Below are 23,841 nucleotides of genomic sequence, written 5' to 3'. Positions count from 1 at the left end.
ATAGTTTATACACGGGCATATTTAGATAACTGGAGTGACAGCTCTGGGTAAACAAGTTACATTGATTACGAGAGCAAATGTAAGTTTGGGAATATTTTTGTTTTGCAAGGCTCTGTGCATTCCTTACATAGAGGACTGTTTTCCTAAAAGTGGGAAAAGTGGAAACACTCATCTCTGATGTTTTATGCCGTGCCAGCTATGTTCTCAACAAGATTCTTTGTTTTAGTTATTCTTCTTATTAGAGGTATTTCTCAAGGGATATGTTCTGCATACTAATTAAAGCATTACACAGTACTTTTGACAGAAAAGAGTCACTGAATATTCCAGGTGAGAATTTTAAAAAATTTTGCATGACCTGGCATATTTCAAATATTTCTGCCATTCAGCAATCTAGTTTTTGATGGCCAAATACACCAATAAATGCTACCCATCGTATTTATACAAAAATCATGCTGTACGTGTATCCATTTTGTAGTCTTTCCCACTTAGCAGTTTGCTATAAACATTTCCCCTTGACATTAAGTACTTTCTAAAAGGATGTTTCCTACACAGTTTCTCTCATGGGAATGCAAAGAACAATCCTTAGTTTACAGGTAGAAATCCACAGCTAGCAAGTTTGTGCTGTTCGCGTGGTTGCCAGTGGCTTTCCAAACCATGGGCTTGCTCTCCCCCAAATTTCTGTAGTGAGTTTTCTTGGGGATTAGCCTGGGGGGCGGTGATGAGAGGGGCCTCTGTGCTCGCCTCCATCATGTTCCTTATTAGACAACCTTCTCTCCAGCATAGTTCCTCCTTTACCTCGCTCATCTTCCTCCTTTTAAATTCCTGCTCATTCTCTGCCTTCACTTCCTTTTAGTCACCATTTCTTCCCCGTAATTGATTCCCTTTGGAGGGAGGGAGGGCTCCTCTTTCGTCAGTGTCTGGTTGCTTTGCTGACAAAACCTCAGGAGAGGGACAAAAAGTTGGAGCCCTATATTTTTGTAGGTAAAAAGTTTATGGAGGCAGATTTTTGCCCTGGTTCCCAGTGCCCCTAATAGTGTGTGTTGTCAGACAGAACTGTCCCCTCGGTCCCTTGAGCAGGCCTCTGTTGGACCTCTGAGTCCTTCCCAGCCACCCTGCCCTCTCTTCACCTGCTTGCAGCCAGATCTGACTCCTCCCTACTCCCCAGACCTGCCTGGAGCTCTTACCTTGCTCATGCTGTTCCTCCTGCCTGGACATTAACTGTCCATCTCCCCCATCAATATCCGACCCATCTTTCAGTGTCGTGTCTCCATGCTACATCATCAAGGAAAAGAGATCACATTTTCTGGATCCCTCCAACAAGAGGGGCTCCCCGTTGCTTTGATTGTACTGCTCCCATTGATGTATCTAGTATGTCTCTATTTTATTTATGTCGGTATCTGTCTCGTTCACCCTACTACATAGCAGCTCCTTGAGAGCAAGGAATATATCTCTCATTTTTGACTCTCAAAAGCACTGGACACAGTTGCCTGCACAGAGAATGTGCTTGGTAATCACTGGCTCTTGAGAGTTTTTAAACCTCTCATTTGAAACCATTGATTCTCCGCCCAGTTAATGTCTATAAATTTTCTTTATTTGGCGATATTATGGAGTAAGTTTGGAAACCATAGATGATTTCTATAAAAGCACAGAATGATGTGTCTTGGTTGTGTCTTTAAGCAATGCCCAAGGAGAGGCCAATTCCAAGTTGAGAATTTACTCTGGGCTCATACTGTTGCCTGTTGATTTTTTTCCAGACAAGTACCAGAGCTTACCTTGGAGAGCCTTGAGCCTTATGCTTTAGCTCTGATTACCACAGTCTTCCTCAGCTTTGTTAGTCAGTCTGCATTGTTGTTCTTTTGTGTGTGTGTGAGCATGGGGACCTTGACTTTTGGGATAATATGACATTGAGAATCAAATTCTGCCTCAAAAGAACTTTTCTTCCACAATTTTCTGCATTTCTGAGCAGGTTACAAAATGTCACAATTCAGTAGGGCCAATTATTAGATTTTCATTTAATGGGCAGTTTTAATGTTCTCAGAGAATCTGAATAGTAATAGCATTTTAAACTACTGCATTCCATTTAATGACTCACAACCAGTTCCTCTCTCTTTGAGCGCACCTAGTTATATTTTTGGGTATCATTTAAATTCAGGCTCCCAATCTGTAGGAAAATCAATGAGTTAATGAATAACCTCATTCTTAAAACTTTTCAAATATTTTATCCTAATTATAAGGCATATCTAGTGACATTAATTTGATGAAATCCCAAATCATCAGGTTGTGCAGAATAGCCCTTACCAGGGAGTAATTTAGAGCATTTTCATTTTAACAAATGTACTGTTTTTTTAGGACCAGATCATGGCTTTGCTTACTGTGAGAAAAACTTTCTACTGTTAAGGTTTGGGGTCCATGTCAGTGGAGGTCAAACTTCATGCTTTTTTTTTCATAGTCATATTTGTTTACTATGTTTTATTTAGCCTGTTAAATGGAAAGCATTCCTACTACTAATAGTAATCACCCCTGACATTTGTATAGCAAATTCTTTTTGGTAAATCACTCCCACATGCACTGTCCCCAGGCTTGGTGAGCCTCACGGTTGCTCCCCAGCCATACAGTGAGTAAATGGCAAAGCCAGCACTGAAACCAGAGCTGGCCAAGTCCAAGAGCAGTGACCTTTGACACACAAATGGTGTGTGTTCACATAAACCACCTCGAATCCTGTGGGGAGCAAGATGGAGAATAAGCCAACAAAGTGATGACTGTTTGAGTCATTTATTTTCTACCCTGTCATCCACAGCTCATAGATGGTCCTCTGGGACAACAACAGAAAATGAATTCTCCAAACGGATCGAGGCTACAGTTTGAGAGAGACCCACAAAGCAGGCATCATCTCAGTCCTTCCTACAGTCCAATTGCCTCTGTGTGGTCTCTCTTTCAATCCGTGTCTCTGTTTATCCTGATCAGTTCTCTCTCTACTCTCCAGCTGAAGATCCCTAACACACAATCTCAGGGAGGTGGAAATCACTTACAAGCATTGCTCGATCAATCCTCATGGCTGCCCAGTAAGATAAGTCCAGTAGAGATCTCAAGCCCCTAGCTACTCCTTCAAGATTTGAGTGAGTGACCAAATTACTAATCTAACCTGGATCTCCTGGTTCCCAGTCTGCTTTTCTGTTCATGACCTACACATTGCTCTACCTACTTCCAATACATCTTGCCTGAGGGTCTGGATTCTTCTCTCACCCTCCCTCACCAGCCAGAAAGTTGTAGGTGTCGCATTATATTGGGCTGGCCATTCAGTAACCTAAGATTTATTCTTGCATATCTCCTTTTATTGGACTAGTACAGAAGCAAGTTGGAGGCCTCACATGTACTTTTGGCAAAAGCTCATGACTGTGGATTACGAAAATCAAAGTCTTCCTGGAAATGCTCATCTTCTTACTAATTCCTCTGCTAGACCCACAGTAGGGCTCAGTAACTATATGTGGACTAAATGATATAATCCAGCTACATGATATAAATTGTTATATCACACACACCTATACATATGTAAATGATATAAATCCAACTAAATGTATAATCCTAGGGGAAAAAAGAAAAAAAATAAACATATGGAGAAGAGGGTTAGGCATTTCCCTTCCTAAAGAAGCAGGGTTCAGTGCAACACGTGGCCTATTAAGGAAAATCTGGCATCAGGACAGACTTGCCCACCCCAGTTTTCCACTTGCATTTCACTTCCACAGCTCCCTCCCCCAAACAGGAACTGATTTGCTTCTGTTGCTAATGGAGACTGGGGCAGGTTCAAGGGATTTTGATTACATAGCATCTCATGGTGCTCTATGCAGATTTAATGGATTCAGACCATCAGGATGCTCTCTCCTCTTGTTGTTTTTAAATTTGGGGTGACAGATGTTGAGTACCTTTAAAATCCACTGGAGCAAAAGCTGCAGCTAACTTGAGGAGGCCTCTAAAACCAGCCCCAAATGCGAGGGACACATTCCACTGGCCTCCTGTCTCCTGTTCCTGATAGAGGACCCCTGTCCTAGCTCTAGGGAGCCCCTTTCCGTGTTTCCATGTCTACCTAAGACTGCCTGGAATGGCCCCACTGCCCATCCCATTCTGAACCTCTTAGATTGGAGACTGGGCCCATGGTCCATGTGGATGACCCCGCCCTCCCTAGTTCCTGTCTCTCTCCAACCGCTGTGCTGCCCTCTCCAGCCCAACAGAGTACTAATATTCACTTACGAAACTATAGTTTTTACTATTAGTTATTGCTTAAGCCTCTTAGGAATCTAGAAGCCAGGGCTCTCCTTCTCAGTTTCAGAACTGAAGAACCTTGCGTATGATTTCTTCATCATCACCGCTGTGATTGGTGTTGTCATTTTAATTGCCACTTATTTTAAGAGCACTTAAATGCTAAGTGCTATATAATCATTCTCTCATTTCTTTTCATTTAACCCTCAGAGCAAACCTATAAGGGAGATATTATTGTTTTCTTTTACAGATGAGGAAACTGAGGCTTAGAAAAGTTCAGTAAGTTGCTCAAAGTCACACAGCTCTCCAGTCTCAGCCAGGACTGCAGCTCCTCGCATCCATCAGCCTTAGGAGCTCAGCTCTCCTTGTCTGAAACCTGATGCCATCTGGGTTCTCATTCTGCAGTAACCTCCAGAAACATAAGTAACTGTATGTGGTCAAAGTGAAACGTCTCTTTTAAAATCAGACAATGCTTTTGTTAATAGGTTTCATTTAGATTATCAATGATGTTTTCAGTCAATATCTTAAGAATCAGATTTTTAAGAAATTTTTAAGGTGTGCACTTACCAGCTCCTCTCTCCTCAAATGGGGGGAAAATGCTGCAGTGGTCCTGAACAGTCCATGTAGATGTGCCAAGGTTGGCATATGAAACACTTTCCTTATGGCACATCAAGATTGCTGCCCAGACCAGAGGCAAAATGGCAGAAGAGGTCTTTGGTGCTCTTCATGTCTTTTGGCGTCCAGCCGTTGCCTTCCATTCTTCCTCTCCCCAGCACTTTTGGTCACTTTCTGGCATTCTACATCTCCCCACTGTAACCCCATCTAGGCCAGCCTATCCCAGAAGTGCAATCCCCAGTGAAAACTCTTAGCCCAGGAGAGACAGCAATCTCCAGGCAAAGCAGCCTGAGGACGGTAAATCACACTAAGACTTAATCTTGGGTCATAGCTGAGTTTTATAAAAAGAGTGGAAATGAAAACAGATAATATTATGAACTCTCTGGACCTTTACCTTTGCTTAGAACAGTCCCCTGTTTTCCATGCCGTTGGATCTCTGCTCAAATACCCACCTCACCTCCATGTCTTTCCCCTGTTTCGTTTTCTTCATAGCATGTATCACTCCCTCGTTGTTAGTGCCGTGGAGTCTATTCTGTCCCCAAATCAGACCACTGCTATTTGTAGGGTTTTCATTCATAATTTTTTTGGAAGTCAGCAGCCACGTCCTTCCTAGTCTGTCTAGTCTGGAAGCTCCACTGAAACCTGTCCACCATGGGTGACCCTGCTGGTATTTGAAATACCAGTGGCATAACTTTTAGCATCACAACAACACACAGCCGCCACAGTATGACAACCCACAGACAGGTGGTATGATTCCCTAACCAGCAAACGAACCTGGGCCACAACAATGAGAGCACGGAATCGTAACCGCTAGGCCACCGGCGCTGGCTCTGTCACTCCCCTGGAATTGTATTATATACGTGTTGGTTTATTATCATCTCCCTCAGTAGAATGGAAGCTCCATGAAGGCAGGAACTTGATTTGCTTGCTGCTATAAACCCAGCATCTGCAGGAGGGCCAGGAGCAAGCCCTTGCCGCGCCTCTTCTGAGCAGGGCAGCTTCTGCTTCAACCCAGTTTTTTCTCAAAAGAACAAATTTAAGTCGCCATCAAACCCATGGTCTTACTGCTATTGTTGCTTGAGATGAGGTGAATTTTTTTCTTTAAAAGGCCAGTTTCACGTTGAGATAAAGAAAACAGCTAAGTAAATACTAGCTCAGGTGGTGTTCAGGTGCGGTAAAGTCAGGAAAATGGTATCTAAGTGTCTGGAAAACACTGTGAGATCAAAAAACACTGATCTAACAAAATCTACGGTATATTTTTGGATAACCTTCATGTGAGTAAAAAATCGTAGTGGTCTATGTAATTCATCTTGAAGTAATTATGAGCCAACCTTTTCAATCTCACTTCATGTTCACTGTGTTCATGGTCCTCTATTAATATTATCTTTGGCTTTGGAAGTTATAAGTAATGTGCACAAAATTAAAAGTAAAACTTATCTACATTTGAGTCCAAATATTTCCTCTTTTAGGGTGTACCCGTAACTTTGAAGTCTGCATTAAACCACAGGCTTATGTTCTCTTATAATTATTTTTTTTTAATATTTGGATCCAATGATACCTGGTAATTTGGCATGTAATGATGGGGTAGGCTCAAGAATATTCAAGAGCAAATTGTACCATATTATTACGTTTTCCTTAATCTTACCAAAATGAAAAACCACAAATTACTGAATTTTAATATCTCCTGAATCTTCCAGCAGAAAGAAGGAAGATAGCACTAATGACTAATTTAAACACTATAAAAGGGGGCAGGGATAATCCCAAATAAGCCAAATTAGCCTGCCTATTATTATGATTGTTTTTAAGATCACAGAGTTTTATGGGGAAAAAAATGCGGTTTCGTGGTACCAGGTTTGAGGGATCTTCTTTGTTAAAATCTTTGTAAATGAAATTCTAGAGGCTAATTTCTTTTAGAAGCATCTTAATTGGAGGGATAAGACAGGTAAATGAACAGGTGGACAATAAATAGTGTAGGTAGAACCCTCTTGTTAATAAAATATTGTTTTCTACATGTCAAAAAAAAAAGACACCTTATGCTCTCCATCTAGACCTGCAGTCAGTGAGCTTGTGTACTTCCTTTTCCCCGCCAGATATTTGTTCCTGGCTGGAAGACATTTTATGATATTTATTTGATGACACACACCTGCTGGGTAGATGAAAAGCAAGTGCTCCTGAGGATGACCCACTTCAAGGGCACAGTAAGCTTCTGAGGACTTTGGCAGGTTGTCCTTAAATCATTTGAGTGCATCTTGATAACACCTGTTGAACATATCTAAGACTAGTGCATTTGCAGGCTCGTTGGAGGCAGAGTTGCTAACCCCAGGGAAGAGATTTCAGAATCAGTAATGACTTTGTAAGTGCACTGAGACAGGGAAGACACACTGCTTTACCAAACCTACCCCGAGTGTATGAAGTGCTGTTCTCAACACTCGGGATGGGAATCGGCCCAGGAACCCGCCACCATGGAGTGGACCGTCTAGAAAGAGGATCTAATAGGCATACCTGTAAGTATGGTCCCAGGTAAAGAGAGAGGCCAAGGTGAAGGTAGGGAGGATGAGGGGCTAAGTAAGGGAAAGAGCCGTGAAAGAAATTCTAATGCCATGTTCCCCTGGGAGTTTACAGGACAGAGAGAGATTTCCGGCTGAGATCAGGCAAGAGCACGGAATGTTGGAAATGCGTGGAGACACTGTCACCAGATTCATCTTTTGAAGCCAGCTTGTCTTTATGTGTTTATTTCCACAGACTTTTCTTGAGTACCAGCTATTATGACAAGGCAGGCCTTAGGCAGTAAAGACACAGTTATAATTTATATCGATCTCTCAACATGCACAGTCTAGTGAGAAAACAAACCTAAACAAGAATTTTATTATAAATTTAAATCCAGCTATAGACACACACAAGGAGTTCTTAGCCCTATTGAGCTTGCCTGGCCTGAGTTTTGACGAGTAGGTGTGAGTTAGCTGAAGAAAAGAAAACGGGGACCTAGAGGCGTTAAAATAGCGTGTTGTGCTCAGGAACTACAAACTGTTCAGTTTTACTCCAGCAAAACAGGCAAGGCAGGAACCAGTGGTTGTACCAGTGGGTACCTTAGAGGGGCTGTAGCTTCCTCACCCATCTCATGCTCTGCTCACCACCGCTGCCAGAGCCACTTCAAGCAAACAGGTAGTCGGAGTAAGAGGACCACGCGTGCTGCATAAATGCAGCTTCAGACCAGTTCCCTTGCACCCCTTGCTGCCTTAAGCTCCTCTGAAAGGAAAATCTAGAGATTCCACTGAGGGTTCATTGAACCACTGCTGAGGAGTTATAAGCTTTGAATTAGGACTGATTTGGGGCATTACTTGGTGGTTTACAAGGAGCCTTTCTCCGTTACTTTTATCCGCATGTCTAGAGATCATGGTTTGAAAGATTTGACTCCAAATGTATTATTTATGATATGAGTCTCCATTCGGGTTTCCTTTCCTGGTCTTCCCGTTATCTATTGCTGTGTAACTAATCTCCCCAAAGTGTAGTAGCTTAGAACGACAATCATTATCTCACAATTTCTCTGGGTCAGGAATTGAGGAGCAGCGTGGCTGGGTGTTCTGACTTGAGGTCTCTTGTGAGGTTGCTTTCAGACAGAGCCTGAAGCTAAAACAGTTGAGGAGAGATAGGAGTAGTTAGGAACTGGCTGGGCATCTCTCCCTTTGTCTCTTCATTAGTCTCAAGGCCTTTCCATGTAGTCTTTCTGCATGAGCTAGTATGGGCTTCCTTACAGCATGGCAGCCTCAGGCTTGGCAGCTCAGAGATAATTTCCAAGAGCGTGAGTGGCAGAAATTGCGTGGCCTTTTCTAACCCAGCCTAGCAAGTCACACAGTGTCACTTCTGCTGCATTCTATTCATCAAGACAGTCACAAGGGCCCACCAAGTTTCAAAGTGATAGGGCATAGACTCCCTCTCTTGATGCAGGGCCAAAACAGGTTGTGAAAAAACAGTGGGATGGGAAATATTGTTGTGACCAATTTGGGAAAAAACAATGTGCCACAAACCCTTGAAGAATATTTCCCACTTTTCACGTAATCTTTTAAATTACCTAAATATTAATTCACTCGTTATGGTATTGCCCACAACCTTTCTTACTCCTTTCCCATGCTAAAATCCAGATGCACTCACACAAACTAAAAAAATTCCATTTCCTAAATGAGAGTCAGTCACCCTAGTGTGTAGTGTTCCCCTCAAGATGGTAACACTTTATAAGTATGTATCCTGTTGCCCCATCTTCAAGGAAGATATACTTCCATCAGGCATTGTTGAAGCCAAATATTGCTGAGATCTTTCACTGAGCAGCCCCTTTTTTATCTAACCACAGCAGACTAGAGCCTCAGGAATGAGTGATTTCACATCTCTCCTTTTTTTTGCCATGCACTTGGTAGACTGATGGTGCTCTCATAACAAGTTTGGTCAGTGGCATTTTGTGGGGTACTGTATGTTTCAGGGAGTGAAAATAAAAAAAGAAAAGAAAGGCCCAGACTTTGGACTCAAGGAACTTTAAAAACTGAAGGGTTAGCATGTTCTTAGTAAAAAAATCTTCTGATGGAAAATTAAACTATTGATGTAAATTTTATATTTTTAAATAAGTACTATTGCAAGCGCGCTATCTTTAATGAGGCTTCTAATTCCAGTTTTTATATATACACAGTGAACAGAAGTTGAGTTCTTCAAATATTTTCTGTTAGAAATATATGAAACATAAGCACTGGTTTGGAGAGTTTTTTCACCTTGGATAACCTAGAAAAGAATATAGCTCTATTTTAAAATCTCTTCCAGTTCGAGAGTTATCCAAGCAAATAGTGTTGACCAAGGTGTTGAATGCACCGCTAATAATAATGCTACTCTTTCATAAAGCTAAGTAATCAGGAATAATGCTGAAAATAAGAAGACAGTCATTTATTTACTCTATTGGCATTGTTAGTACTAATAATGCATTTCAACACAGTGGAACTGCTAGATAATGCTTTTGTGACTTTTATGCAGGTTATTGTTATTTAAATGAACAGTCGACTGTGCTGTAATGAAGAAATGCATGCTTTTCCCAACTCAGTTATCAACCAGGATTCTAGGAAAATGAGAATTTGTGTCTGCCTTCATTCACACAGCAAACTGGAGGTCACTGTTTTCAATATGAACCTTTTTTTAGCTTTACAACAGTGAATAATTAGAAGCTGCTGCTTCTGAAATTACCTGTATTCACTGTAGAGAAGGAAAGACTTTTATCTTCCGCGATGAAATACATTTTCTCGTTCAAACTTTGTCATTCTTTTTTTAAATGGCATTTTACACCGCTGAGTCAATCCTAGGTGGTAAAATAAAAGAAATATATTTTGTGGGCCGCAATAGCCTTGTTTACTCAATTTTTGCTTTCTTAAATTTCAGCTCCTCCTTGAAAAATGATCTAAATGTAAAAATGGGTTTAAGGCAGTTAAACGTATAAAGCAATTATCCACATAAAATACTATTATACAAACACACATGTTCTTTGCACTTTGATTTACATTGAATTGATCCTTGATCCTTACAATTTAATGATTATGTGCTTCTATTGAGTTTTTTAACAGCTTTATTGAGATATAATTTACATATCATACAATTCAGCTATTTAAAGTATACAATTCAGTGGTTTTAGTATATTCAGTAAGTCGCGCAAGCATCACCACAATCAATTTTGGAACATTTTCATCACCCCAAAAAGAAATCTGGTACCCATTAGCAATCACTCTCCATCTCCCACCAGCACCTGACAACCACTAATCTACTTTCTGTCTCTATGGATTTGCCTATTCTGTACATTTTGTATAAATGAAGTCATACAATATGTGCTCTTTGTGTCTGGCTTCTTTCACTTAGCATAAGGTTTTCAAAGTTCATCCATGTTTCAGCATGTAGCGGTATCTTTTTATTGCCGACTAATATTCCATTGTATGGATATACCAACTTTATTTATCTGTTTATCAATTGATGGATATTTAGGTTGTTTCTGCTTTTTGGCTGTTATGAGTAATGCTACTATGAACATTCACATACGAGTTTTTGTGTGAACATATGTTTTCATTTCTCCTGGCTGTATATCTAGGAGTAGAATTGCTGGGTCATATGGCAACTCTGTGTTTAACTTCTGAAGAACTGCCAAACTGTTTTTTAAAGTAGCTGGACTGTTTTATATTCCCACCAGCAATGTGTAAGCGTTCCAATTTCTTCACATCCTCGCCAACACTTGTTATTGTCTGCCTTTTTAATTATAGTTATCCCAGTGGATGTGAGGAACTGTCTCATTGTGGTTTTGATTTGCATTTCCCTCATGGCTAAGATGTTGAGCATCTTTTTATGTGCTTACTGGCCATTTGTGTTTCCTCTTTCAAGAACTGTCTGTTTCTACTGAGTTTTTAAAAATTCTGTTACCTCATCTAGGGAGTGTGGCTAGCAGAACTAAGTTAGGAACAAATATCTTCCTAAAGGGAGTAATTTTCAAACAAATTTACAAACTGTTTTTACAATGGTAGTATTTTTGGATTATGGAATAATTGAATTTCCTTGGGAATCAATTTACTTTTGAAACTTATTTTTATTTTGATTAGCAGGATGGATATTGGTCATAGCTAGAAAAGGGCTTAAAGATCAGCTTGTCCAATTAACTCATTTTATAAGTTAGGAAACCAGGGGTCTAAAAGGTAAAATATGTGGGTCACACAGAGAATTAGTGACAGAGTCGGAAGTCTGTCCAGGTGGAATCCGGGTAACTGAGTGTCTCTGTTTACTTTGGAGAGAATATAATGCACTTTTCAAATTGGTTCTCACTGATTAAGAAAAAAGTAGTAATGAAATGCTCTGAAATTAGAATCAACAACATTTATTGTTGGGTACTTAACCCATATTATTTTATTTTATCCTCATAGTAACATATGGAAGATTGATATTATTATTCTCTCCTTTTACATGTGGAGAAGCAGGTTTGCTAACATTCCATGGTGCCTACCTAGTAAATGGCAGATTCTAACCCACACCTTCTGATTCCAAGTCTATAGTCCTCTTTGCTGCTTCTGGTCCATCAAACTACTAAGAAACAGCATCAGTACATTGTTAAGATTTTTATTTCTAATTCACTTAATCACTGATGCAAGTAACCGATACATGGCATCATGGAGCACTCATTTACCATCATTAATACAATTATTTAGCGACATTAATATACCTAACTTCAGAAACACAATACATGTTTCAATTGACAGAAGAATTATTCAAGTATAGAAATATAGACCCTTAAATATAATACTACTAACATAATACCATTTGTAGAGTATTTTTCAGTTATAAAGCATTTGGCTTACATTTTTAATTTGATATTTACAATTATGCAAGACAAGTTTTTCATTGTCTTTATTTTTACGTATTTTTCATACTCATGATGACTCTAAGGCCTTAAAGGGCTTTCGTTGCTACATTCATCAAGTCTCAGGCAGAGTTAGAGCTCAAATCCAAGTCTCTTGGCTCCTATATGGTCCTGCGTTCCCTCCAGCGTCCCATGCTCCGCCTTAATGATGTGCTGAAGGACACTCATTTGAAAGAAGAGGAGACTTTATACCATTATTCCAGACAACAACAGAGCTGTGAACAAATAGAAGTTATAGGGAGGCAATTTTGAGCCCATATAAAGAAGACTTGATCTGCCCAACAATGAAATGTGTTGTCTTGTGAAGGATGAGATCTCTTGTCATTGAACTGTTCAAGCCAGGGCTGAATGGCCATCTGGGAGGACGCTCTAGGAGGGATTTCTGCATGGGGGTGGGGGGGGGGGGTGTTTGTGTGTGTGTATGTTTGTGGTGCTCAGAGAAATTAAAGGCCCCTTCCAACTATGAGATTTTGGATCTTTGTTCTTAGTTAAGATTGTAAGCTGGCTTAAGGGGTCTTCTATATCCTTTTTGAAGAAAGATACTTGGCTCTGATAAACTCTCATCCTGCACAGTTAAAGCTGCAAGCTTTTCTGTTTAAAACCAAGTAGCCGAATTTATCAACCTGAATTACTGGTTTCCAAATGGTCAGAATAGCAGTTCCCATCTACGTTTATGGAAACTCTGCACAACAAGGGGTTCCACGTTCAAATAACTTTGAATATGAGCCTTATGTACGCCATTGTCCTTTGGGACTATCCAAGAGGGAGAGAAAGTATGCAGCAACTTCAAATTTATTTTTTATTTTTGCAAAGTACTTCAGAAGCACGTTTATCAGTCTCACCCTGTGGTTCTCAGCGCTGGTTGCACATAAGAATCACCTGGCGAGCTTTGTAAACATACAGGTGACCAGGCCCCACCCCAGACCAAATGAATCAGAATCTCTAGGGGTGGATTTCCAGCATCAGTGTTTTTTAACAGCTCTCCAGGTGATTCTTATAGGAAACCAGGGCTAAGAAGAACTAATCTAGTGTGAGCACGAGTTAAGGCAAAATCTGGACACTTGCTCTTGTAATTCAGGTTGCCATTTAGAGTTCAGATTATGAATTCAAAGTGAATGCTCATGAGTATGATGAGAGGCAGTGTCTCACAGTGGTTCACAGTGTTGCTCTTGGCCAGACCACTTGGCTTTGTCCACTTACTAGTCTTGTCACTTTTGGCAAATTTATTTCATCACTCTGTGCCTCAGGTTCTTAATTTGTAACTGGAAATAATAATAGTACTTATAAGATAAAAGCTGGGGTAAAGACCCAAAAGAAAATAAAGACTCTACCTATTGTGATATTACAGTTACCACTGTCATCATCGTTGTTTTGTTGTTGTTAAGAGTAGCAGTAGTTCTATTAGGGAGAACTGCTAAGCGCCTATTGAGAAAGTGGTCCTCTCTGTACAGGGCTGCAAAGAGGACCTGACCTTACTTGAAAACTAAGGACTCTTTGCAACAACATTAGCAGCGTGCTTCCTCAGATTCAGAACTTCCCAATGAAGTGGATGTTTTGCTTCAGGTTTTCTGCAAGAACCTAAGGCTTGAACTAGGTTCAAGCAGTTCCATCCAGCTCTTAATTCTGCATTAAGAAAAGGCCATAGGAGCTGGCCCGGTGACCGAGTGGTTAAGTTCGCACGCTCTGCTTGGGCAGCCCAGGGTTTCACCAGTTGGGATCCAGGGTGCGGACCTAGCACAGCTCATCAAGCCATGGTGAGGCGGCATCCCATATAGCAAAGTCAGATGACCTACAACTAGAATATACAACTATGTACTGGGGGGCTTTGGGGAGAAGAAGAAGGAAAAAGAAGAAGATTGGCAACAGATGTTAGCTCAGATGCCAACCTTTAAAAAAAAAGAAATGGCCATAGCTCTGCCACACAGGAGCCTGGACTGAGGGTTAATGCTGGGTTTCTGTTGGATAACTAGAAAAGGCGTGCACTGTGTATGGTGGGCTGACCTCCTGAATGCTCACAACAATCTCAATTTCAAGTGGCCCACCCTGCTGAATGATCAGACCTGCAGTTCAGAAAGCGTGGTTGCTATTGAATAGGAAGCAGTGGCTCTGTATGCCAGTGTCCTGGGCTAATCATGCAAAAAGTAAACACAATCTGAATATGTGGGATAGCCTCAGAGAAAAATTAAAGAGCACAATTAGGCATAGTTTCTATTTAGTTTTCAGTTGATGAAGGAATGATTTGAGGTAGTTGTAGTCATTAAGAGTACAGTAGCAAGAGTCCTTGTCTCCCTGGGGTTTAGGACAAGTGTAGACATTACATGGATATTACTGAATCTTTCGCACAGTTTCCATCAAGACAGCCTCCAATTGCAATTGTGGAAATTGGTGGAATATTCCTAGGAGGAGCTCAAGGATTGTAAAGCTGAATGACATCTTTGTGTTGAGAACTTATATGAGAAACTGGTTTTTTTCCCTTTTCTCCTCCAAGCATTTTGTGGCTCAGCATTGCAGACACTGCATATCTTTGTATCCCACACAGTCCCCATGTTAATAGTTGTTTGCTAGTTGTGGTCATTTAATTGAAAAAAGCTGGCAGGGAGATATTACAGGTCCCAATAGGTCATTTTTGCATCAAGTGTGGTGTTATTACCTTTGACCAAACCCCTTCCAAATCCAAATTTATTACATTCTTTAAATGCATTAATAACATAAAAGCATAGACAGAGGGCTGAAGGAAAGATGTGTGTGGCCTTTAAATATGCCAATCGTCTACAGTTCTGAGAGTTGCTTGCCATGGCAAATTGCCAGTGATGCATTATAGAATTCCAGATGGCATGGTTCTGTTGGTACTTGTTTTGGATTTTCTCTGGAAATGAGGTTAAAGAGGATGCTAGACCATGGCTGGGATCCTCTTGCTCACCTCTCCCAGAGAAGATTCTGGAAGCGTCCATCCTCTCCCACCAATCAGAAAGCTGCCCCAACCTCTCTTGGGGATTGTGGACTCAGCACAACTGCCCTCTCCCCGTGAGTTCCCATGCATCTCGTAACCCTATACTACAGAGACCAGTGACATTGAACTCCCTCATGTGACCTGTCCTTGCCCTCCTTCAGACCCTGGGGCTGGGGCTGGGGCTGGGGCAAGCGTGGACATGAATTGAAAGGATCAATAGATAGGGGTTGTGTTTTTCATCACCTTGCCTATTTTGCTTGATTTATTTTCTTGACATTGTCTTTTTTTTAAAAAAAAAAACCTTTTATTACAGAAATTTACCTTACACAGAGAGAAAGAAGATAGTGTCGTGAACCCCCATGTCCACAACACTCAGCTTTAATAGTTACCAACAATTAGCCATTCTTGTTTTCTTTCCCTTCTCTTTTTCTTTTCTGTTTTGCTAGAGTATTTTAAAGTAAATCCCAGTTAACTTATTTTACCTGTAATTATTTCGGTATGTATCTCTAGTACCTATAGCATAGCTTTTTAAAAAACCTAACCACAATACCTTTATCACTTCTAACAAACGTAACAGTAATTGTGTACCCTGTCCAGGTTCAATTTTCCCTGCTTCACAAATGCCCACAAATGGCTAGGCAGTTTAAATCAGGATCCCAACAAGGTGCACTAGTTGCATTTGGCTGATCCATCCTTAAGTGTCTTTTAACCTATTGCAGATTCTCCTCCTGTTTTTATTGTACTTATTTGTTGAAGAAACTAGATCACTGTCCTGTAAAAATTTCCACATTATATGTCTGGCTTATGGCATCTTCATTGTCCTGTTCAACATGTTTCTCTCTCCTCCATAATTCCTGTAAATTAGTCATTAGTGCTAAAGACTTAATGAGATTCAGGATCAATTGCATCACATCAGGAGGCACAGAACAACTTTTATGGATGTCAAGACTGATAGTGGGTTCAGGTATGGGCAGCCTGATTCATCCATTATGAAGTTCTCTATCTACCTGATAACTAACAGTTTTAGCAACCATTGATGATCGCTGCCCACATCCGTTAGGGATAACAAAATGGTGATTTTCAATTCTATCATTCTTTCTGCATTTATTAGCTATTATTCTGTATAAAAGAACTTGTCATTATCAACTATTTGGTTACTGTGAAATACAGTTCCTAAAAGAAAAGCAGCATAAATGCCTCTTTCCACTTATTATCAATTTTCAGAACATTGAATTGCACCAGCAACCTCCAAAAGTAACCCCTGAGGCTTGTTTATTTGTTGTTGAGTATCATTATTCACACTTGGGTTTTTATCTATTTCATATGGTCAGCCCATTTTAGTCATTCTTCTTTTTGATGCTGAAATATCCCATCTTTGATCCGTGAGAGCCCCTTCTAGTTGCCTCTTGTCGTCTTTTAACATAATCCCACTAGTCTTTTCTGGCAGGATAAGATACCCCAGGCTACTGGCCCAAACCTGGGATCAGCTGTTTCTACAGGAATGCTGGTTCCTTTCCATGGGAAATAGCAAGTAAAGACCACAGTCTGGGTACTTGGGGTAGATTCCCTCTTAAAATGGTTATGTTTGTGTTGGAATGGTAGCCTCATCCTTCGGGGTTTCTCGTTATTCCTGCTCTCTGTGGGCATCTGGTTCCAGTTGGATACTCCCTCCTCCATGTAGACTTATAAGAGCCAGTGCTTACCTCTCCTCCAACCAGACCCTACCTCCTCTCTCAACCTTTCATCTATCTTTCTCTTCTAAGTCGGATGCCCTCACTCATCTCTGAGCTTCTAAGAGACCAATGTAGGGAACACTTCGGTAATGCTGAAGAATAGTAATACCCTTTTTTTCATGGACTAATTTCCTTTTCTACTTCTTGAAGAGATTTAACCTCCTGTTGCTATCTAAGCCTTTGGTAGACAAATTTAGTCTCTTTCTTAACCCAGAACAACAGTGCTTTGAAACACTATGGAAATGGTCAGCCCAGTTACCAGAGCTTCATAAAACCAGCAATCCCCTCAGGTACATGTGTTTTCCAGGCAACATACCCATTTGAACATCAGGTGAAAACTGTGGACCTTCTCTCTAGAAACATGCACACACAATTTTTTAGACTATTTCATGGGCTTCAAGGACCTCAAACTATCTTGGAGTTTAATTTGTTTTCACAGACTAGGTCCTAATTTTCATTGGCTTGTTGGAGGCAGCAGGATTTGGAAGTGGGGTGGAAGTCTGGACAGGAAGGCACAAAACGGGAACCAGGGTGCTGGCTTTGAATTGCTCCACTGGACATTATTCATTCTTTGGTCTAGAGCTATTCTTGGTGCCAGTCCATTAACTATTTGCCATTAGTCCATGACATCGTAAGTACAGAAATTGAGAGTAGGCATTTAAAAACATTTATAGCAATTTGACAATGCTGTGACATCCAAGCACATGGTGAGTGGACTTGTCTCATTGACCAGGGCATCAGCCATTTTGGGTGCTGTTGAGTACACATGTGAGTTGCATGTGACGGGAGCTTCATGCTTCTCATGTGAATAGGACCCCTTATCAGCCCTCAACAGGTTGTAAATTAAACACCAAAGCAAAAATGGGTGCTTCATTGCAGATAGTCTGAGAAGCAACAGGAGTACAACCCCAAAAGCCTTCATTCAACCTGTCATTGTGTCACTTTAGCGTATCTTCCTCCATTGTCTACCTCTCTAAAGCTTACCCAGAACAAAGCACACTGTAGGCATTTGGTCAAAAAAGACAAAGCAGAGCAAAGCTACTCTCCAAAGAGAGAAGCCACATTCTTTCCCAATGATACCCTACAAAAAAAATGAATTAATTTAAAAATTCTGATAATTCCTAAGAAGTTGAAGTTACATGAAAAAAGTGTGATAGGAAATAGATTATAAGCCATCGTTATTCACTGAATAGTCTCAGAACATGAATTAGCAGAGTAACATTAAGAGCTGGTCCTCACTACGGAAGCCGTGAGTCTCTCAGGATGGTGTGTGTTTCTGCGTACACACCGTGTGAATTAACACGCCATAGTAGCACATGCAGTCCATTTTCAGGCCAGAAAAACTAGAGTGGTCTCAAGTATAATAATACTAACAGTGGGAAGGAAATAATTTATTTAATATTCATAATAAGATTTTATAAGTGAAAAGGAAAGAAGATCCAATAGTATATTCTATGTCCTGTTTTTCCTTCCTATCATTTCTTTCTACCTTCCCTGAGGATCCAGGATTAGTAAAATCCACTCTGAAGGAATCCAAAATCTGGTCTTTAAAAACTGGGCTGGTGAAAAGTCACCTTTAGCTCTCAAGACTCCTGGAAGCCCGAGGACCAACCTACCTAAGGAGGACCCTGTCCTCCCCCACTCCCACCACCCCGGTCCCAGTAAGGTCCGTTCCACACTCCCGGCATGCCTTGGTCCACTCTGCAGCCACCCTGATGCTGCGCAGCGCATCTGTGACACAAATGGGCTGCTGAGGGGATGGTATGAGCTCAAAGTCACCACCTGTCTCAATTACCAGAGAAAGGGATTTTACCTCAGGACACCTCAGATTTTGTGCTGCAGTCCCTACTTGAAGAGACAAATGTCCTTCTTTCTTTTCTTTTTAATTGAATAGAATCAGAAATATTATCTGTTAATAGTAAGAGAAGAAGAAAAATTAAGAATGTCTCACACAGCTGATGAAATCAGCAGTTGACTGTATATGAGTATGTGTTGCAAGAGTGACTACTGGTTTATGTTTATCAACAACTATTAAGTGAACTAGAAATTTCTGGAAATAATTTTGCTTTTTAACATCCCTCCTGAATAACACAGGCTGTTTGCTCTATCGCACGAAAAGAAAGAAAGAAAAAAAAATGTCCTAGTTACCATGCACTAGGGGGATAAAGGAGCTTGTCCACTGTACGTGGGCCCAGAAAGTGCACCATTGCTGGAATCTGATATGACCTTTGTCTCCACAAATAAAAAGATTGATAACCCCAGGAGCCACTGCCACATTTTTTAAACACACACATCACAAAAGACTGAACTCGATGACTATTTTCAAGTACAAACAAATTTTCTGAAATGAAAGAAAAAAAGTAGAATCACACTATATCTATGTAAAAAGGGGGAGAATTTAGAGTAAATGGAGGCTTCACTTACCCTCGTGTTCTCCAACAATATCCAATAACTGCTCCCTGCCCCAAAGCCCTGACTCCTGTGTGGGAGTTTTATGGTTATTGATAGTAACATGATTATGGTAACCATTTATTGAGTGCTTCTATGGACCTGGCATGGGCTAAGCGCTTTATATTAGTAGATTTTTAAAAACCTTCACAATAGCCCTAAGAGATAAATGTTTTTATTATTCCATTTTGTAAGTAAGGAAACAAATTACTCAGATCTTGTCCCTCATAAGTGGCCAAGCTGGTCTGGGAACCAGGTCTGTCTAACTTCTCAGCTTTAACAACCATGCCAGCCCGTAGGGGATTTTTTGTTTGTTTGTTTGTTGTTTTTTCTTGAAAGTTTAAAAAGAGAGGCTCCTCTGCTCCTTGACAGAAGGCTTCCACACCACTTTTTATCCTAGAACTCAAATAAACCATCAGAGGGAATGGAAACTGGCCGCAGCAGTATCACACAAAGGTAATAATTAATGAAAGAGGTGTCACTTAAAGAGGTCAGTGACACGAAGCGTATGTTTCTCTTGGATTAACTTTTCTAACACTCTTTAAATAATGTGTTGATATCAGCAGAGACCAAAAAGAATGCAAACAGACCTGAACAGTTTAAACCTCTGGGAAGAAAAATATGAGAATAAAGCTGTTCTCATAGCCTTAGACAACTACTTACACTTCTTTTTCTGTGATAACAATTGTGATAATTACCACTTATTGTGGGCCTTTTCTGTGCCAAGAGATGTCTTTATCTCTAATTATCAACAAGCCCAGAAGATAGGCATTGTTGTCTCAGTTTTACAATTGAAGAAACTAAGGCTCCATGAGGTAAAGAAGTTATATGTGTAGAATCTTAAAAAGATTTTCTCTCCATGAAATTGAGCATATTCAAAACATACAGCAGAAGTAACGGAAAAACAGCATGGATTGATGAGCACTTCCAAGGGATCTATACAAAAATAGCCTCTAAGAAGTCACAGTGATGAAGGAACAGCACCTCCTGTGGAGTGGCACATTGTCATTGATGGGGACGTGCAGCAATTAAAATACAGTCAGGTCGGCTCTCCGTTTGAAAATTGGCTGATCGTGGGCTGGACACCCTTGGTGTAACCTATAAAATGCTCTTTACAAAGACTTAGAAAAGGGGACTTGTGTCTCCTGCTGGGCTGGAGACACTGGGCTGCAGTGATGCTGCCAAGGGTCATGTCCGGGAGTGATTCTGGAGAGTTCCTCCAACCTCTTTGTGGGTAGCAAACCTGATACTCCGCAGAAAGTACCAGGGCCAAGGGCTGGGCATACTGACCTCAAATCCAGGAGCCCCAACCTCAGGACCTCTCCCCAGCAGCCTCACCTGGGATGAGTTATTTAACTTCTCTAGACTTGGAGCTCATTCACTATAAAAAGAGGGCATATTTCTTACCAAGATGGCATGAAAACAATGCTAACCATTTGTACAGATCACATTGAGCTCCTTGGAACACGTGAACTATCTAGGTTATTTTAAAGGTGGAAATGGGCGTGTTAGGGGAGAGAGATTACAGCCACCAGTAAACCATACGTTTCCTCCATTCTGTGACCCTCATTTCTCTCCATCCTTAAACACTTTGCTAGAGCTTGAGTTTTCCATTTCTACGTGTGAGAATGTGTCTCTCAGAGTTTATTAATAATTCCTGCCCTCAGCACACCTTGTAAGGCAGAGAGAGGGTCCTGCCAATTGGTTGTCACCTTGTGACTTAAACCTGTCAGTCCAAAAGAGCAACTGGAAAAGGTGCCTTTAAATCCATTTAGAGTGAGGGACGGTGTGGAGCCAGCATGCCTGAGTGTCACTTCCTGCCAGTTCACCGACACATGGAGCCCTTTTGACAGGTGACCTGTTGACATTGGCAGTTTGTCTCTTATCAGTCTCTGAGACTGAGCATTTCTCCTTCCTATTTATCACAACTCGTACCTAAACTTCTTTCCCCCTTTCCTCCCTGTTCTCTCCCCTCTGTCATTCTTTCTTCATCTCCTCACCTTTTTTATTCTCTCCCTTTTCTCTCTTTTTTTCCTTTCTACTTTTCTTTTCAACATTTTACTGAACCACCATATGTCAGTAAATCCAGTAAGTGACCAGGAAAAGACCAATTCCAACTGTGAAAATGGCAGCACAGTCTCAGCTTGGAAAAAACTTGGGAATACAAGCTCAAGTCATCAAACACTTAAGAAGTCATACCAGAAAGATGGGATTTGCTGTGAGATATATTTTACAATGAAAATTCTGGTATAAAGAAGAATCTTTTTACTTTTTCCCTGATATAGCCTGAATAATTTATACCTAATGCCAAGAAATTATATATAATTAGTCTGGGTAATGTATAATTTCCATTTGATTATATATATTAAAGTGATTAAGGAACTTCAGTTTTTCACTAGTAAATATCTGCCTTCTTTGTTCCATTCTGGGTCTGTAATGACTGTTTGTATCAAGTGTAGGATTTGTTCAGGACTGAAGGGAGCAAAAGTTTGAGTGCTTTTACCAAGCTCAGTTGACTGATGTATGTGAATCTGGGAGATAATATAAAGTTAGCTACATGTAGGGGGAAAAAACTGAAGGGAGACTGACACCCAATCTCTAAAACCATCATGGGATTTTGCATGACTTCCAATAAAAAAATTGAGTAAAACAGTGTAAATGGAAAGGCATAGTTAATGAAAAGTTATTCAATAAAGTATGTGACATCACCAGTATTTTTAATATTGCATGGAATGAAATGAAATTTTTGACACTTCGGTTATTAATTAATGACTTTTATTTGCTCTTTTGGAGTACTTCTATATGTTTACTGCCACATATTTTATAGCAGTTTTTCTTTTTCCAATTAGGGGATAGATTTCCTCCTTTATGTTTACAGGTAGCTGATCCAAGACATTTTTTATGTAAATGGATTAATTAATTGGTAGCCTTCACTTGAAACTTAAAAAGAAAGTAATCCTTTTTGAGAGGCATTAACTGTTTTTTAAAGCCATAAACAATTCTTTACTTAAGCACCTTGTCATACAATTAGAAATTATTTGACAGCAGTAATCGTAATAAAAAGCATTACCCCTTACCAAACTACCTTTTTTTCAAGGTGATTAAAAGCACCCATTTATTAGAAGACAGTGCAGCAGCTTCGCTTGTAAAAATCATGTTTTTTTGGAAACTTAATGCTACATATTGACACAACTTTTGAGCAAATGACATCACAAGTTAAATTTCCTATACAGCCTCTGTGAGAAGGCATCTAGCTACAGAAATGTTCTGGATTCGAGGAAAGGCAGCTACACCTGGCTTCCTTTGCAAGCCCTTAAACCTCTCTGCCTTCCAGCCCTATGATTTATGCAAATCAGAAAGCTTTGGCGGTCTCCACTTCCTGGCGGGGCCAGCATAATCCACTTCCTTCGGGTTCATGTGACCATGCAAATTTGAGGACTCCTGAATAGTCCCCGAGGGGCTGTGCCTCTCATTATTCCTGCCCCATTCTCTGCGCAGTGCAAGCATTCAGACTATGAATGGACAAGGGTTTAATTACTCACCACATCTGTCAGATCAGATTCAACTTGAGAATGAAGAGAATCCCAGACAAGCCCAGTCGTTTCTTTGCAGTGTTCTTCATGGCCGAGGTCATCCAGCTCTGTCTTCGAGGGAATATTTTCCGCTCCTTGTTTCATGACCCTTCTGGAAAACAGAGACTCCAGCTTTTGGAGATCCATTACTGAGCCTTTCACATTGTGTGTGGCCTTTACAAATGTTAATTAATCTTCCTGATGATGCAGTGAGCATCAGGGAGCCCTTTATTCCCCCAGGGCTACTGATGACCAATATGAATGCCAGAAAGTTTTCCTTACTGTTTCCTGACCTACATGCTCCTCTCTCTATGTGCTTTGCTTCTCTGTCTCCCTCCCCCTAATGTGTCTCCCACGTGACAGATTGCCTACTCACGTTACCAGGTCAGCCAGAGTTTGACATAGTAAAGGCGGATGGTCCCCAAACACAGGACATACCTACAAGGAATAAGCTTCTTGCCAATTAAACATTCCCAAGGCTACAGTCCAGGCCTTCCAAGGAAAATGTACTGAATAACAGGTAGGAAGGAATGTGTCCACTGGGAACTAAACAGATGATTACACTCAATGAATGGGCACCAGCATGCCTTCCCTTATGTTTCTTTCTGTGTTGGTATCATTTGGGTTTAGGAGGAGATTCTTGGTCTGTGCAACTCTGGAATACAAGGTCCCATGGACTGCCATGGTGTTTTGTGGACTTTGTTTTTGTTTTGTTTGTTTTTCCTATCTCTTTTTTATTGAGCGAAAATTCACATGACATAAAATTAGCCATTTAAAAGTGGATCATTTAGTTCTATTCAGTACATTCACAATGTTATGCAACCATCACCTCTATCTTATTCCAGACAT

At 40.6% G+C, this 23,841-nt stretch overlaps 1 protein-coding gene and 1 long non-coding RNA gene across 5 annotated transcripts in view; one reads left to right on the top strand and one right to left on the bottom strand.

Annotated features, from left to right (window-relative positions):
- The window catches only part of VTI1A (vesicle transport through interaction with t-SNAREs 1A), a 344,315-nt gene that overhangs the window by 240,163 nt on the left and 80,311 nt on the right, over positions 1–23,841 (top strand). The gene's annotated exons all lie outside the window — the stretch shown is intronic.
- On the bottom strand, positions 10,445–23,620 carry LOC139085453 (uncharacterized). The gene is made up of 3 exons (XR_011543755.1): positions 23,431–23,620; positions 22,963–23,104; positions 10,445–12,504 (listed from the first exon to the last, which is right to left on the bottom strand). It is a non-coding gene; the product is annotated as an uncharacterized lncRNA (long non-coding RNA).

The sequence above is a fragment of the Equus przewalskii genome, chromosome 1 (assembly GCF_037783145.1).
Source record: "Equus przewalskii isolate Varuska chromosome 1, EquPr2, whole genome shotgun sequence".
Lineage (NCBI taxonomy): Eukaryota > Metazoa > Chordata > Mammalia > Perissodactyla > Equidae > Equus > Equus przewalskii.
Note: the sequence above shows the minus strand (reverse complement) of the source record. Positions and strands in the feature narration are given on the sequence as shown.